The sequence below is a fragment of the Mesoplodon densirostris genome, chromosome 9 (assembly GCF_025265405.1).
Source record: "Mesoplodon densirostris isolate mMesDen1 chromosome 9, mMesDen1 primary haplotype, whole genome shotgun sequence".
NCBI classification, from domain to species: domain Eukaryota; kingdom Metazoa; phylum Chordata; class Mammalia; order Artiodactyla; family Ziphiidae; genus Mesoplodon; species Mesoplodon densirostris.
In genome coordinates this window covers 20814977-20833010 of record NC_082669.1, presented here as the reverse complement: position 1 = coordinate 20833010, position 18034 = coordinate 20814977, and positions in this window count along the sequence as shown.

Genomic DNA, 18034 nt, shown 5'->3' with positions numbered 1-18034 from the left:
AATAATCAGACCAATGCCAATAATCTCACAGACTTGTGAGATGCTGCTTGGTAGCCAGCAGGTTGGTGAAGATTGAAATGTCAGCTAACATAGCACTAACGGTATTTAGTGAACATGTGTATGTATAGTCCCTGTGACCTACAACCCTGGGGTTAATTCCCAGGGAATTGCTTACTCTGGGCATGAAGAGATCCTCTGAGGTGTCAGTCACTGCATAGCTGGGAATGGCCAGGAGGGGGCAGCAGGTGAGGTGCTGGTCCCTGGGGGATGGATGCAGCGAGCTGTGAAGAGCAGTAAACCAGGTGAGCAGACAGATGTACAGACACAGGCAGGTAAGGTTGCTATGCCATTTATATCAACGCAAAAATACATTCTTCACAAGTGATACTCTAGTTTTCACAGATACATAAGCTTGAAGGACATAAACAGATCGAGCATCTATGGAGGCACTGGAATAGGGAAAGAAGGGGAAAAAAGAATAAAATAAATAACAAATATGTGAAACTACGTAACATGACTGGTACAGATTCATGGTGATAGTGTGCTCTACACTGAGAAATATGACACACGCAAAAATGAGAATGAAGGTTAAAAAATACACAAAACCCAAAAAGCAATCAGAAAATATATACCATGGAGACACTCAGAGAATGCTAATTCCGGGACAAGCCATCAAAACCTCATATTTGAGCTTTGAGACTTAATTTTCGACAACCTATCTCCCCTCAATCTCAAGAATGGTTTCAACTGGTAAATTAAGATCAGGTTAACCCAAGGGGAATTTGTTCATTTTCTTCAGTGGTTGTGGACAACCCAACTTTTTCCTTCTTTAGGGAAAATTCAGGTACACTGGCTGCCAATGGATGTCTAGCTGGACCTGGCCATGGTACGCTAGTCATGGAGTTGACCTCACCTCCAAGGCAATGTTCTCCTCCAAGACAATTAAAGCAAACCCAGAATGAGGATGCTCCTGTATTTAAAAACTGGAGTCAGGTATTGATACAAGCCTTTGGGGGTCTCTGTGAAATGAAAATGAAAGAAGGTGTGAGAATCTAGTTTTTAGCCAAGATGTTTTCCAAACCATAGTCAACTACCATGTCCCTCAGAGACAGGCATACTGAGTATGTTGTTGATAATCCTTTTGGTTTTTAAAAACCATGAAACATTACAACACTTTAAAATTATAAATAAACTTGAAGCATGTGGGTGGTACAGACAGATGGCAAATTCTAAACATCCCCAAGAGAATTCTATTTTGTAGGCATATTTAGATTCACTGAAGGTCTTCTCTCTTAGTGTCTCCACAGAGCCAGAACCAATTACCTATGATAATCAGCATAATTCAGCTCTGGGTATGTACTGTAGTCATGTACATATACCTGTGTGTGCACGTGTGTGTGTGCACGCACGTGAGCACATTGGGCTCTCTCCATGCCTCAACATTTGCATCTTTTCTAGGTGCGATATTTGAGCATTTCCTTTGCACTGGCTTGGGACAAGTTTGCTGGAGGAAGTACTTTCTGTAGTGGTCAGGCTGGGTAACAAAGCCAGTGGCTATATATACCCTCACAATACACTTAGGAATTAATGGGGTTTTGCAAAGGAACCTACTCAGAATAAAAGTTTTCTAGAGCAGTTATTTTTTTTTTTTGCGTTACGCGGGCCTCTCACTGTTGTGGCCTCTCCCCTTGCGGAGCACAGGCTCCGGATGCACAGGCTCAGCGGCCATGGCTCACGGGCCTAGCCGCTCTGCGGCATGTGGGATCCTCCTGGACCGGGGCACGAACCCGTGTCCCCTGCATCTGCAGGCGGACTCTCAACCACTGCGCCACCAGGGAAGCCCCTAGAGCAGTTATTAAGTCAAGAGGAAGCAAGCAACATGCATTATTATTACATCAAAACCAAAATGATAAGCTTTCATTTTTGCATCCTGCCACACCTGTTATTTCAACAACTGGAGTGTCAGTTTAGTTCAGAATCACAAATTATTGGAATTGGAAGAGACCAAAAACCTCACCCTCTCCTCTCATTTTGAGGCTGGGTAAATGGGGGCCTTGCAAGGAGGAGTCGCTTGCTTAAAAATGCCAAGCATATTAGGAATACAATTGGAAAAATAAGTTTCCTGCCTTGCATTCCAGGGCACTTTCATTCATCATGCTGAGTCTTTGCTGTTAACAGACATCACTTACTGGGGCTCCGATGCAGGGTAATATAACATGTATGACATACCTCCTATGGCCAAAAGGGGGTGCTAGAAGTTAGCGTAAGTGAATGCATCCAAATACTACTGCACTTTGTAAGCAGGAAGCACGAATTGAGAACAGATCCAACGTACAGTAACCCCACAATTTGCATTAAAATGAAACAGTCCAGTGAGGAGACAAATTAATTCCTGAATCATAAACAGCCAAGCATGTTACTTAGGGCACAGGCTCTGGAGACTGGCTGACTTGGCTCAGATTCTTGGTGTGTCTTTATTCCCTAGGCAACCTCAAGTAAGTTACTTAGCCTCTTTAAGCCTCTGTTTCATCTGTAAAATGGGCGTAAGTATGCTTTTATGCTTGCAAAGGAGGGATAAGTATGTACAATGTTTCACATTCAATAAAGGGTATTTGTTATCATTTAATGGATCAATGATTTCTGTTACAACCTTAAGAAAATTAGGCTTTTTAAAAGGCCATCAACTATTAACTCAAAAGTGTTAGAAGAAATTTCTTTTACTTTTTGAGGTCGACCACGTTAATGAATGTAGGTTCTTCAAGAATATCTTATAGTCTTTGTGTGCTGGTGTGTGAGAGTTATTCTTGAGTTTCTGTAATATTTCTGAAATTTTCTTCATGGTCCCTTGCATATTATAATTTAAAAAGAAATCATATATATATATATGTGTGTGTGTGTATATATATATATATATATATATATATATATATATATACACATATATATATCACCTTTATGTATTGAACAGATGTTGGCACAGGCTTTGTAATTTGTTAGACTGGGGTTTGAATACAGGCTCCATTACCTACTTCTTAAATGACCCTGAGCAGAATGGCCATCATTAAAAAATCTGCAAATAATAAATGCAGGAGAGGGTATGGAGAAAAGGGAACCCTCTTGCACTGTTGGTGGGAATGTAAATTGATACAGTCACTATGGAGGACAGTATGGAGGTTCCTTAAAAAACTAAAAATAGAACTACTATATGACCCAGCAATCCCACTACTGGGCATATACCCTGAGACAACCATAATTCAAAAAGAGTCATGTACCAAAATGTTCATTGCAGCTCTATTTACAATAGCCAGGACATGGAAGCAACCTAAATGTCCATCAACAGATGAATGGATAAAGAAGATATGGCACATATATACAATGGAATATTACTCAGCCGTAAAAAGAAATGAAACTGAGTTATTTGTAGTGAGGTGGATGGACCCAGAGACTGTCATACAGAGTGAAGTAAGTCAGGAAGAGAAAAATAAATACCATATGCTAACACATATATATGGAATCTAAAAAAAAAAAAAGGTTATGAAGAACCTAGGGGCAGGACAGGAATAAAGACACAGACGTAGAGAATGGACTTGAGGACACGGGGAGGGGGAAGTGTAAGCTGGGGCGAAGTGAGAGAGTGGCATGGACATATATACACCACCAAATGTAAAATAGATAGCTAGTGGGAAGCAGCTGCATAGCACAGGGAGGTCAGCTCGGTGCTTTGTGACCACCTAGAGGGGTGGGGATAGGGAGGGTGGGAGGGAGACGCAAGAGGGAGGGGATATGGGGATATATGTATACATATAGCTGATTCACTTTGTTATAAAGCAGAAACTAACACACCACTGTAAAGCAATTATACTCCAATAAAGATGTAAAAAAAAAAAAAAGATCCCAACCAGATGAAATGTTTTAAGATTCTGATTCTCTCATCCGTCAAATGTAGTTGAATATAACTACTTTGAAGTATTATTACAAGGATTAAAATGTTATAAGAATTAAATGGTACTTAAGACCAACTTAGATAGTATTTATTTAAAAAACAAACAACTTGACACAATCCCTGGCACAGGGTGGACAGCATAACCAGAGTAAACACCATTGTTCCCATTTACAGTGACTTGCCCAAGGACACACATCCTTCCAGTGGCAGTTCTTGGATTCCAGCTGTCATTCTATCTTTTCCAAAGCAATATAGCCTCACAGAATTACAGGGTCTCATGTCAGACTCTGCAAATGTCCCTTTTTGGTGACTCTGTCCTGAGAAAGACCATCTCCCCTCAGCCCACTGTTGATGGAGTTACATTACTGTCTGTCCAGAGAGCCGGGGTCCCCAGGCAGAGCCCCATGACGGGACCATTCACCTGACAAGGAAGTCTGGAAGGCTGGCAGCCACGTGGAGTTGATCTGAGCCAGAAGTTTCCCCTCCTTTCATCTGAACCTATCAGAACTTGTCACTTTCAAATGGAACCTTCTGATGATCCAGAGACTAAACCCTTAATTTCTTAAAAATACCCTAAACAGTTGAAATATCTTGGGGTTAGAGAAAGAAAAACAAACTGAAAGGAAACTCAGGAATCCAGAAAGAGGAAATCCTGTTTCATAGACGAGAAACTGGGATTGGATATATCATCCAGGTAGCCAAGGGGGAAGACATAAGCCTGGAATTAAAATGGAAGCAAACAAACTGGAATGGAGTCTCCAGACCCTGAATGTGGTCCATGGCACCCTATGCTGTAGGTGTGTGTGGGTAACTGAGCAGATGTAAGCAGACTGATGAACCGAAGTCTCTCCAGCTGGTTACAGAAATTCTCTGTGGGCCCAATGATGCATAACCCAGCCCAGATCACCCTCCTGCTTTCCTCACCAGCTCTGGCCTTCCACCTCTCTGGGGTTATGGAGGATTTCTTCTGTGAAAGGCAGTGGGAGAAAAGAGAGAATAAATACCACGATCATGGCATTAAGTCACCCCATCTCCCCATTAGACAGCTCTCCACGGTTAGATGCCCTCTCTTTGCATCCTTATTACACCCAAAGAACTTAGCATAATGCCTTGCACGTCATGGCCGATTCATGAATACCGTTTGGAAAAATGAGTCCCGTCAGAGTTCTAAGGTGGCCATCTGTGTGGTCTATGTTAGGCTGGAGGAGCTTGAACTACTGTCTTGGAGAGGATGTAATAGCAGGTGGTGAGAAACACTCCTTCACAATGAGGAAAGAGCCGTGTCACCGTCACCAATAGGAAGTTTGACTTGATTGACTCAGCCAAGCCCCACTGGTCTGAAACTATTCTCAGCAGCACTTCCAGGCTGTCCTGGAGGAGAACACAGTTCATGCAGACATGCCGTCACTGTTCCACGTGCTCCCTCTGACAGTCCTTGGGGCTTGTAAGTTGTTTTCTTCCCCTAATAGCCTTTGACCAATATTCTCTAATTTTGTCATTTTAAAAAATTCCAAGGTTCTGGTTTATTTACTCTCTTCCTTTTTTTTTTTTTTTCTCCAGTATGTGTGTATGGTGCAGGTCATCTAGAGCAACCTCAACTCTCCAGTACCAAAAAGCTGTCAAAAACAGCCCGCCTGGAATGTGTGGTATCTGGTGTAACCATTTCTAAAATGTCTGTATATTGGTATCAAGAAAGACCTGGTCAAGCCATGCGACACCTGCTACACATTTTATCTAACAACACCGTCAAAAGGGAATCAGGTGTTACAGTGGACAAGTTTGAGGCAGACAAGATACCCGAAACTTCTACGTCGACCCTCACCATTCACAATGTACAGGAACAAGACGCGGCCACCTACTATTGTGCCCTCTGGGAAATGCACAGTAGCAGACATTAGAGTCACGTCATTCAATAAATGATCATTGGGTTTTTTTATAACATCTTTATTGGAGTATAATTGCTTTACAGTGATGTGTTAGTTTCTGCTTTATAACAAAGTGAATCAGCTATACATAAACATATATCCCCATATCTCCTCCCTCTTGCATCTGCCTCCCACCCTCCCTATCCCACCCCTATAGGTGACCACAAAGATCATTGAGTTTTCATTCACTATTGTAAGTTAGGAAACCACAGTTACCACCTGTATGCTTCTGTACAGTTTTCTAGATCAACTTTTATACAGGTGGCTCTATGTGAAGTGGCCAAATACTATATTTTCTTAGAGGAAGCTTTGCAGAAGTACGTGCAAATAACCAGGGTTATGTTTTCAGGGATCATCTTGCTCTCAACAGGCTTTCCCAGGGCACCCATGTTTATTCATCTGAGTCAACCTCCACTACTCACTCTTTTATTTTCTGCCAAGATATATATACCACGTTATCTGTTACTTTTTCTTGTATGAGTCAATTTGTATTTCATTAGTTTTTTTTCTGATCTACTTATCTCCTTGGATTAAAATAATGGATATTAGATTGAATGCTAATCATTTTCTCTTTTTTTGACCGCACATGGCTACAGGACCAGGGATCGAACCCAGGCCCTCTGCAGTGGAAGCACAGAGTCTTAACCACTGAACTGCCAGGGAAGTCCTTAAATGCTATTCATTTTCCTAGAGGCTAAAATGTAGCAAACACCCCATGATCTAACCACAAGCAGGGCTGATTGCATAGTAAATATATCAAATTCATGTCCTGGAATGGTGATTTCTTTTTTTTTTTTTTTTTTTTTTTTGCTGTACACGGGCCTCCCACTGTTGTGGCCTCTCCCATTGCGGAGCACAGGCTCCGGACGCACAGGCTCAGCAGCCATGGCTCACGGGCCCAGCCGCTCTGCGGCATGTGGGATCTTCCTGGACTGGGGCACGAACTCGTGTCCCCTGCATCGGCAGACAGACTCTCAACCACTGCACCACCAGGGAAGCCCTGGAATGGTGATATTTGATTTTGCACAAAACTTATAAATGCTGCTACTTATTGAGTCCAAGTCAAAGTCTACTTTGGATTGAGGTTTGGGGAGTCTTGCATTTTCTGGCTTAAGATTCCATTTATCCCACAATAAGTGTGTGACACTTTGAGCCAGGCATTGTGCACAGCAGACATTGCAAATCTCATATGCTTTGTCAAAGCTGAAGGTCACTTCTGTAGAGCCCCATTTCTGCTGCTGGGCTGCCACTCCCCAGTGAAATGACAGTCCCCAACTTAACTACGGCTCAGGGTTATAAGTCTCCCAGGAATTCTGGTTACTTCTAGCTCAGCTCATGGTTTATAGTTTTTGTTGTTTTGCCATGACAAAACAAATAGGATTTTTTTTTCTTCAAATGTGATCTTATATAAAACAAATGAAAGTAGATTTGCTCTGGTTAAAAGAATGGAGGGATAAATAATCCTTAGGTTTGTCTTCTCAGATAGCTCTTACACTTTCTGATTCTTCAATAGTCAACAGTTATCTGGCTACAGATAGGGTGTAGCCAAGCGGTGAAGACCTTGGCTTTTTGTATCAGAGAGACCTAGGTCTGACTTGGCCTCTGACATTTACTAGCTATGTGACAAGTCCGATCGCTGCTATAGCCCATTTCCTCACCTGTAAAATAGAGGTCCTTGTAGTTACCTCCTGGTTGTGTGAGCCTTCCTGAGATGACACATATTAAGGATTTGGTCCAGTGCTCAGCATACTGTGAGAACTCAGTAAACGTTAGCTAGTAAAAAAGGAAACAAACAAAGTAACGACGAGAGCATCTATACGTACAGGAACACACACACACACACACACCTCTTTATATCCAGGTCTTAGCATCACATCTGTCATAGTGTGGCTGACTTACAGTTTAGTTAAAGAGAGATTAGCTAGCTATGAAGAAAGCCTCTTGAGAAGCCATCCCAAATCAATTTCAATCTAAGTTTCCAATCACGGGTCCCTAGTACGCTTAGGGCACACACAGGTGAGACTGACAGTGGTCTTGCTTATGGCGTAACAAGCCCTATGGGAGGAAAACAAGTCTATATTTGGAGTCACTTACTCCTCCTGCCCTTCTTCTTTAGGTTAAAGTCAACTTCATCACGGACACTTTGGCAGCACACACCAAAGGCAAACCAGCCAGAGGCAAACCAGCCCGGTCTTAAGTAAACATTGGCAATTAAATGGTTCATAGAACATGGAAAGCATTTGATTAGCATGTACAGTACTGAATACAGAAGGGGCTCAATTAATGTCTGTTGAAGTGAGGTCTATATTTCCATTATTATTGAGGTGTTTGCATTACCCGATGGGTGGATGGGGGAATTTGTACAGGTGGATGCCTGAAATCTCCTGATGACTTTGACTCAACTTAACTTTCTCTCACAGCTGAGGTGGGTGATTCACAATGACTTTGAGTAATAGAACCAACATTATATTATCTAATTAATGCTGAGTAAAGTCTAGGAAAACCTTAAAAATCATAAATCATATCATATCATATCATATCATCTACTGCCAACTCCCTGTACATACTAGTTCTGTGGGAAAAGTCATGTCTGTTCGCTAAGAGTCAACTTGGAAAACCCACAATTCTGAAAATTGCTAGGCCCACCTGGAAATCCATTTGATTATTTTGTCTTGGGTGATCTTTACTTTCAGCCCTGAGAATAGGTTTAGAGCATCAGCCCAAGGTAGAGGAAAGGGCACAAATTTGCAGTGGTCACCCCTGGAGGTTGGGATCATGGATAATTTTTTTCTATGTCACTTCTGTGGCCCCTCTATTGTCTAATAGAAAACTTTTATTACTTTTGAATTTTATTTCAAAATTTATTTTTAAAAAGAATTCACACATTTCATAATATTAAAAATACCTCGGAAACTTTTGAGCACTTAGAGAAACATGAAATTTGATGGTTAGAAAGACCTGTAATGGGCTCTGTCTTGACCATTTTTTTCTCCCCTCTTCTCTAACAACTTTTGCTTCTTTACAAAATGAAATCTTGTTCTCTCTCTTGATGCCCTGTGATCCTGTCTGGCAAGTGAGAGACAGTGTTCATGCTCAGGGTGGCTTATTGGGCTTAAATGTCATTTTTTACCTTATTATAGACACTAAGTAGTACAGATAGTGCCAAAAATATACAGAGTCTTCTTATTAACCCTGTGCTACGGCGTTCTTGCTTTCTTTACTTCTGTTTTGTCCAGATGCAGAGACCGTGATGAGCAAAAACTTCACAGTTCATTGCACAGGAGGGGGGTCTGTCTTCAAGGTTGTTTGGCAGTCCTATCGCCTGAGAACATGATCTTCTACCTCTCGTGGAAGGTTGCTAGAAAATCAGCCTCATGTGATCTTCACCTGGAGAGTAGGGAGAAGATAGACATTCGACCGGCTTTTGACACAGAAGTCTAACCCCTATGGATTCCACTAATGGGCACATTGGAAATCGTTGATTTCCATTTAATTTCGGCCGATGGAATTTGAAGTTCAAAGAAACCATGACTGTGTCACCTGACAAAAGCATTCCTTCCTGGGGCACTAGGATTTCCAAGCCCTGAGGAAATAACAAAGAAACACATGCTCCTCTCTATGAAGTTTATCAACTAGAAAGCACAGAATTTAATGATACTTTCTCAACACCTGTCCAGTTTCCTGTTTTCTTACTGAAGGAGCAGTGGCACATCCTGTTCTGTTAGGGACGGGATCTTAGTGGCTTTGTGGAAAGTGAAATGAAACAAGCTTGATGAAACCTTCTTCCTACTCTTCAACTTATATTACTTATTTGGGAGCAAACATAACCTACTTATTTGACCACGTGCTTGATTTCTTCCTTTTGCTCTTCCAGACTGACTCTCCACTTCTCTTAACTGTCCTGTATGCCTTACGAGTCAGACCTTCATGGACTAGGTTAATGGTCTTATCTCTGGTTGCTGTTTGGGAGACTGGAAAGTGGGAAGAGAGTGAGGTCAGGGCTCCCTCCCTGACAGGTGGCCTTGGATTGGCTGCGTTCTCCCCCAGGGGCCAAATATAGTGACATCTAACTCATAGCCAGAAGGTTTATGTCCAGGAAACAAAAGGTGAAAGTGCACGTGGACATTCCTCTTTATACCAATTTACCCGGTGGAGGGATGTGTTTCATCTGCTAACACCCTGGGAGGCTCTCTCCTCCTCTTCCTGGTCCTCTTTCCTATCTGCTGCTCATCCTTTTTGGGCACTCAGCCTGGGCAGACAGGATGTATGGCTACAAATGTTCATCTGTTCTTCAGTCATGCTGGGAATGTAAATTTGTTTCTCTATTTCTCAGATATGGTGAGGATTTTTTTAAAAAGTAAATTCCAGTGAGATAAGTCAGACAGAGGAAGACAAATACTCTATGTTATCACTTCTATGTGGAATCTGAAAAATAAAATAAAAGAATGTAAACAACAAAATAGCAACAGACTCACAGGTATAGAGAACAAACTAGTGGTTACCAGTGTGGAGAGGGAGGTGGGGAGGGCAAGATAGGGGGATGGGTTTAAGAGATACAAAGTACTATGTACAAAATAATAAGCAAGAGCACAGAGAAACAGAGCTATTGTTCTGCAATAACTTTAAATGGAGTATAATCTATAAAAGTACTGAATCACTATGTTGTACACCTGAAGAAAGCATAATATAGCAAATCAACTATACTTCAAGAAAAAATAGAATTACCTGTGCCACCAAAGAAAAAGTAATGTCTTATTTCTTGATTATTTTGCTTTTTGTTGGAAATGCTATTCCAATTGAAGCAAATGAAAATATTTAATAGCAGAAAGGAAACATGTTTTCACTGTAGGGTATCCAGATACAACTTTCCATACCACACAGGTGCTGAAACCAAATCAGGCTTTTGAGGGTCAGATATTTACTTGAAAAAAAACCTTACTTAAGGTCAGTTATAATCAAAGAATTGCAACCACAGAGTACATAAAATTCACAAAAGAAGATGAAATGAAGACCTAATATAATGGGCCCTGGGAGCCTACAGTATCATTAGAGCCAAGATAATGAGCAAAAACACCCCTTATCATGACTTGTGACCACATCCTTCCCAACGTGGAGCAACCTCAGTCCCAAGTCCAGATCTCAGCCCTGGCTAGACCTCAGCCTCAGCCTGCAGCACTTCCTGTGCTTCTCAGGTCGATGCCTCACATCAAAGGAACGAGGAAAGGGAGTCCGATGGCTATCAGTTGTACCCCTACAGATGTTAATAACTGTGCCCCCCAAAGTCTGGTTTGACATCATTTCCTATAGACGTGGGTTCCTATTTAGAGAATATGTATGCTGAAATGGCCTGATTATCTCAGAGAGAAGAAAAGGCAAGGTACATTATTTCATTTCCCAGAGATTTTCAGTAATTGTGAAAAGCTCAGGCCAAAGGTACTGACGATGAACATAATGGAATTTACATCCATTTAGCTCCCAGTGGCTGCCAGATACTGTGTTAGATGTCATATGTGTTCAGAAGTTTATGTGATTAAAAACTCTGCAAATAAGCATGTTTCATGGAAGAAGGAATCGATGCTTAGACAGAGGCAGCAATCAGTCCAAAAAAATAGTCCATGCTGTTTCAATTGCACTATTGGGCCACTTTGAATACCCTTAGTGTTTACTAACTTTATAAGAATATACTTTGGCCTTTGTGAGCAAATATGGATTGTCCCAGACCTATCTCCCTGCATGGCAGAGCCTGGTCAGGCCAGAATGAGTAGCCACTCGAGAGGTCACGGCTAGAAGGTCACCTTGGGGCACATCTTAAAGAGCTTTGTTTCTGTACAGTCTGCCCTAGGACCCTTGACCCCAGGGGAGGGTAAAAGTCTAAGAAAATCATCTATCTTCTATGTTTTATGAATTTAATTTAACAAGAAATATCATAGACGGGGTACATAAAGAGGGCTCAAAACTCCATAGCCTGGACTTAAAGAACAATCATAATGTGCAATGAGGGTAATATTTTGGAAATTTGTAGCCAGCATATTTTTATTCTCCTACATATATCACCTGTAGTCCTTCTTCTGTTAAAACTAACCATGAGGTTACCACCTGTGGAAGGAGATAGTGGCTGTGCTCAGAAACAGCTCCCTTTTTGCTTCTTTTATTTTATCTATTTTCCCCAGGTTTATTGAGATAAAATTGATATACAAGATTGTGTAAGTTTAAGGGGTACAACATGTGGAATCAATAGTGGTAGGTTAAGTTCTGATTATTGTACCAGCCAATTGAGTGGAAGAGACCAAATCCCAGAGACCAGCAGGACAAAGAGCTGGAAGTTGATGAGAACACAAGGGGGTCAGGAGGATGACTATAAGAATTCACACTCCTCCTATGTGTAGTGATATCCTCTGGGGGATGAGAGGAAGGAAGAGAGAGGAGCAAAAAAGATAAAGAATGTACCAAAAGGGACCGAAGTAACCTGAAGGAGACTGTTCTAAAATAGCAGAGACTATTCTAAATTGCTAAGTTTAGTACCTTCTTCCAGTGTCAGAATGAAGAAGAGATACATCAGTTATACACAGTAATGATGTTCCCATACCACACACACGCACTGAGAGGTGGCATGTGTATATTCTGTCACTGTGCCCTGCTCAAGGGTGCTTAGGGGTTGGTATCTCATCCCATGCCCATGTCCTCAAGTCCATTCTCTAGTCTGTGTCTTTATTCCTGCCCTTCCCCTAGGTTCTTCAGAAAATTTTCTCTTTTTTAGATTCCACATATATGTGTTAGCATACGGTATTTGTTTTTCTCTTTCTGACTTACTTCACTCTGTATGACAGACTCTAGGTCCATCCACCTCACTACAAATAACTCAATTTCGTTTCTTTTTATGGCTGAGTAATATTCCATTGTATATATGTGCCACATCTTCTTTATCCATTCATCTGTCGATGGACACAACTTTTTTTTTTTTTTTTTTTAATTTATTTTGGCTGTGTTGGGTCTTCGTTTCTGTGTGCGGGCTTTCTCTAGTTGTGGCAAGCGGGGGCCACCCTTCATCGCGATGCGCGGGCCTCTGACTATTGCGGCCTCTCTTGTTGCGGAGCACAGGCTCCAGACGCGCAGGCTCAGTAGTTGTGGCTCACGGGCCCAGTTGCTCCGCGGCATGTGGGATCTTCCCAGACCAGGGCTCGAACCCGTGTCCCCTGCATTAGCAGGCAGGTTCTCAACCACTGCGCCACCAGGGAAGCCCGATGGACACAACTTTTTAAGGACCTAATATATTTTCAAAATATAAAGTTATTTAAAAGAGCAGAATATTATGAAACTATATGTATAAAGCCCAGTTAAATTTAAAAAAATATGTGCAATGATCCAAGCAAACATATTACTATGAATAAATGTGTAGAGAAAACAAAAGTAAAAGATGAAGAGTGGCATTGACATATATACACTACCAAATGTAAAGTAGATAGCTAGTGGGAAGCAGTGCATAGCACAGGGAGATCAGCTCGGTACTTTGTGACCACCTAGAGGGGTGGGATAGAGAGGGCGGGAGGGAGGGAGACGCAAGAGGGAGGGGATATAGGGATATAAGTATACGTATAGCTGATTCATTTTGTTATAAAGCAGAAACTAACACAACATTGTAAAGCAATTATACTCCAATAAAGATGTTTTAAAAAGTAATAGATGATGGCTATTACATATTTTCATCATTTTGTAACACATTTACTCTGATTTTCTTCAATGAGCATCTGTTACTTATCCAAGCTCCCACATTTCCCAGCTTTTTTTTTTTTTTTTTTTTTTGCGGTATGCGGGTCTCTCACTGTTGTGGCCTCTCCTGTTGTGGAGCACAGGCTCCGGACGCGCAGGCTCAGCGGCCATGGCTCACGGGCCCAGCCTCTCCGCGGCACGTGGGATCCCCCCGGACTAGGGCACGAACCCGTGTCCCCTGCATCGGCAGGCGGACTCTCAACCACTGCGCCACCAGGGAAGCCCTCCCAGGTTTTTAACGTGGGATGAGGCACCTTTGCCACACTATTCTCATAGGTCAAAGTGAGATAATAATACCACTGACTCTCAAGATTGAGAAGTATAAATGAAAGAATACGAAAAAAATATTTAGAACGGTGCCAGCAAATCCTCAGCAGATTTGTAGTAGAAATACCCTACGTACATCTTCCTCCTGTCCCGCCAAGTCACACGACACCTGGATCTTCCAAAACCCCGCTTTCCTGCTTTCTTCTAGGTGACATGGTCAGGTAGATAGGAAAATGTCACTGCTGGGCACATCCATATTTTTCTCCCTCTGGGCTTGTGAGTTGCTCTTAAGAGATGAAATACATTCTTTATTATTTCCACTTTCTGTGTCAGATGTTTACGGGAATTTCCCTTAAAAAAATTTTTTTTTTGTGGTTGGACATGGGCAGTTAAAGTTAGAGCAACCTAAAATGTCATCTTCCAGAGCAACAGAAAAAGAAATAACATATCCTGTATGAAGAAGACTTTGAAAATATAGTTATACACTGGTATTTGCAGAAACCCAACGAAATTATGACACATCAGATGTTTGTCATCTCAATAAAAACCCCAGTTTGAGTTCACTTAGGTGAGAAACAAAGCAAATTTGAGGCAAGAAAATTTTCAAGCACCCAGTTCAATCCTTACCATAAACTTCATAGAAGAAGCTGTGGCCACTGACTACAGTGCGGTGGGACCCACAGCACTAGAGGTGCCAACAGAGCCTAACAACTGCCTCTGAAGGGTCTCTGCCCCATGACAGCCTTCCCACAGGAGCAAACTCAGCCAGTTCCTGCCTGGGCTCCCAGCCTCTGCCACACTGTCTCTGCTACTTTCCTGAGCTTTCCAGGAAGCCATCTTGGCTTGTCCTTACACAGCAGGCCCTATCTTGAGCAGGAAGCATTTCTGACCATGATGTTACCACATCTTCCTTTAACACAACTTCCCAGTGATCTAAAGTCTTGTCTGGGAAGGAGTAGACACAGGCTTCCTTTATCATATCACCATCCAGAGATTTCCAGTACCTGGGAATTGTTCAGGCTGAGGGAAGGAATCACTGTGTACCAGGACTCCTAGACTTGGTACATATATATTACCACACGTACTTATTACAACTCCCCTGCATGATAATCATTATTTGCCCATCTTATAGATAAGGAAATGAAAGCTTAGAGAATTAAAATGATTGGCCAGAGACAGGAAGTCTATGCTTTTTTAACTGGACCTTGAGGCTCTCCTGAAAACTTAAAGATCACAATTCTATAACAAACAGAATACTTGAGGTAAATTTGGGATGGAGCAAGTGTCTTTGTTTCTGGGGGAGAAGCAAGATGTTTCCTCCCTTCACATTCAAGGTTGTGCCAGCCTGACTTCATCAGAGTAGAGGTCTGAGCTACTGGAGCCAATAGATGAGCCCAGCAAATTGTGAGTAACCCTCGGTTCTGCCTATGAAGAAAGACGGAAGATGGACCAGGAGAGGAACAGCTAATCATTCTGTGTGTGAGAGAATTCTCTATTAGTGTTCTCAGTTCTTTGCACATATTAAGTCTCTTAACCCACACGGTAACCCGGGAGGCCTCTTCTGTTACCGTCATGAAGCCATTGACTCATGAGATAAATAAGATACTACTTGTCTCAGGAATTTGTCCAAGTCCCACAGCTGGTACCTGGCACAGTAGGGTTGGACCCAGGAAATCGAGCTCCAGGGTCTGTCCTCGTCATCATAAGAGGATAAAAAGAAGTGCTATCCCTCGTTCCTACATCCATGGAGAAAATAAAAGTCACCTTTGTGGAACACTCCCTGGCACAATTTATTATTTTATAGTGAATCATGTGAGCAGGATTTGAGTCACTGCAGTCTTCACAGAATATGTGAAATGCCAATAAGTTAGCAATTTATTTTCCAAAGTATGAAATAATAAAAATCTATTGTTTTCTGATGCCACCTCTCAAATAATTGTGAAGCAAAGGACTATCCTGTAATCCATGCATTCTTTTTATGCAGTGCATACTACGTACCCCCTGGATATCATTTTGCATCTGTGCCATGAGTATTCCCTTATTTATTCGATCATTTCCAAAGTCATGGCAACATATTCACCCCCATCATCCCGTCTACTCAATATTCCAGTCCTATTTCTAATTCAGGGAAGCCATGGAAAGAAAGAAGGGAGATTCACAAGAAAGACTAACATAGAATCAGTCTGTCAGCCTTTCTCTTCTTGCCTCTGATGCAGGCAACCTTTTCTGACTGCATCCTGTCTGTTTCATTTCTGTCCGTCTTATTCACTCAGTGTGGGCCGCCACTGATTTCTTGAAATTAAATAGGGCGTTACTGGTTACCTAAACTTTGAACACAAGCTAAGGTAGAGAGCCAGACCTTAGAGAAACCAAAGGTCTGAAAACATAAGCCCTTTTGAGACAGGAACTCGAGGACAAGCTTGTCAACCTACTTCTGCTCCCTTCTTGACATGGTTGCCCACTGAGTACTCAAAAGTGCCTCATAAAGCAGTATGAGGTGTCCAAAGCAGGACACCCTGTGTCACATCTTAGAGGAGAAGTTTCCAGTAGGTTCTTATGTGTCAGACTAAATGGTGAATAACAGGGAAAGACTTACATTGTGTTCAAAGGGTAGAAAACTATGCAGTCGTTGAAAACAACGTTTCGTGGATTTATTAATAGAATTGAAAAATATCCACAATACAATATAAAGAAAATTCATGAGGATATAACAATCTATTAAAATGATAAAGGTTGTATTGATAGAAGAATTTAAAAAGCGGAGAGGGAGTTCTCCAAAATCTTAGGAATATTCTTGAGAAAACAAATGGTTTTATTTCTACTATGTACTTTGATAACCTAACTTTACTAAATGAGCTACTATGGTTTTACTGTAAAAAAGTATCTAACAAAGTAACCTTCTCTTGTTTGATACTAGTAATGACAAGATTTCCTAACATCACTGAAGACTCAGGATGTGCCAGGTACTGCTATCTGAGCATTTTCTTCATGTAATAGGATAATGTAAGCCTCCTAATACCTCTAAAAGATATGTATGCAGTCAAGGTGTACCTGTGGGAAGTGAGGCAAAAGAAGCTTAAATAATTCAGCTCATGTCACATAGGGTAAGTGATATTGGAAGGTGTTTACTTATCTTTAGTCATTAGAAATAACATTCACATAGTTTAGTTAAAACAATGTTGCTTACTATCATAAGTTAACCAAAAGAAGAGACTATAAAGCCCCCAATGCAAATCCCACTTAAATGTATATTTATGTAAATAATATCCAGCCATCCCATCTCTAGCCATAAAAATGTAGAGAAAAATTCAAACTAAAAGTAAATGATGGGTGCCTCTTTTGTCCTTTTTTATATCGTATTTTAGCCATTTTCTTTGATAAACAAAGGTTACTTATGTGAGTTATTACATTTACCAACTGCACGTCTCTGAATGAGTCTGTTTGCCACTCTCCTCCCTGGTCACATGGAATGTTCATAATAGCTCCCTCACAGGCTGATTAAGAGGATTAAATAAAATTATAAGAGAACATTTAGAACCATGCCTGACAAATAGCAAGTCCTCAATGGATATTAGGTGCCATATTAATTTTAAAGATTACCATTGCATATTAAACAGAATATTGCTTTTAAAATACTCCTGCATGTGACATAAAGTTCATGAGACTGTTCTCAGGTCCAGGCTGAGTGAAGCTGATTTCCATAGATCACTCTGTCTCAGAGATCCACTAGCAAGTGTAATCTAGTCCCTTTCCGAAGACACCCTGATTGTAAACAAAGTATGATTTCTCTGACTGGTAATTTGCATGGTAACACCTCAATTAATTAAAAAAAACAAAAATACCCCAGTGCTTGTGCACATGGCATATTAAATAATGTCCAGGATGGCTTCCCTGGTGGCGCAGTGGTTGAGAATCTGCCTGCTAATGCAGGGGACACGGATTTGATCCCTGGTCCGGGAAGATCCCACATGCCATGGAGCCGTGTACCACAACTACTGAGCCTGTGCTCTAGATCCCATGAGCCACAACTACTGAGCCTGCGTGCCGCAACTACTGAAGCCCGTGCGCCTAGAGCCCGTGCTCTGCAACAAGAGAAGCCACCACAATGAGAAGTCTGAGCACTGCAAAAAGA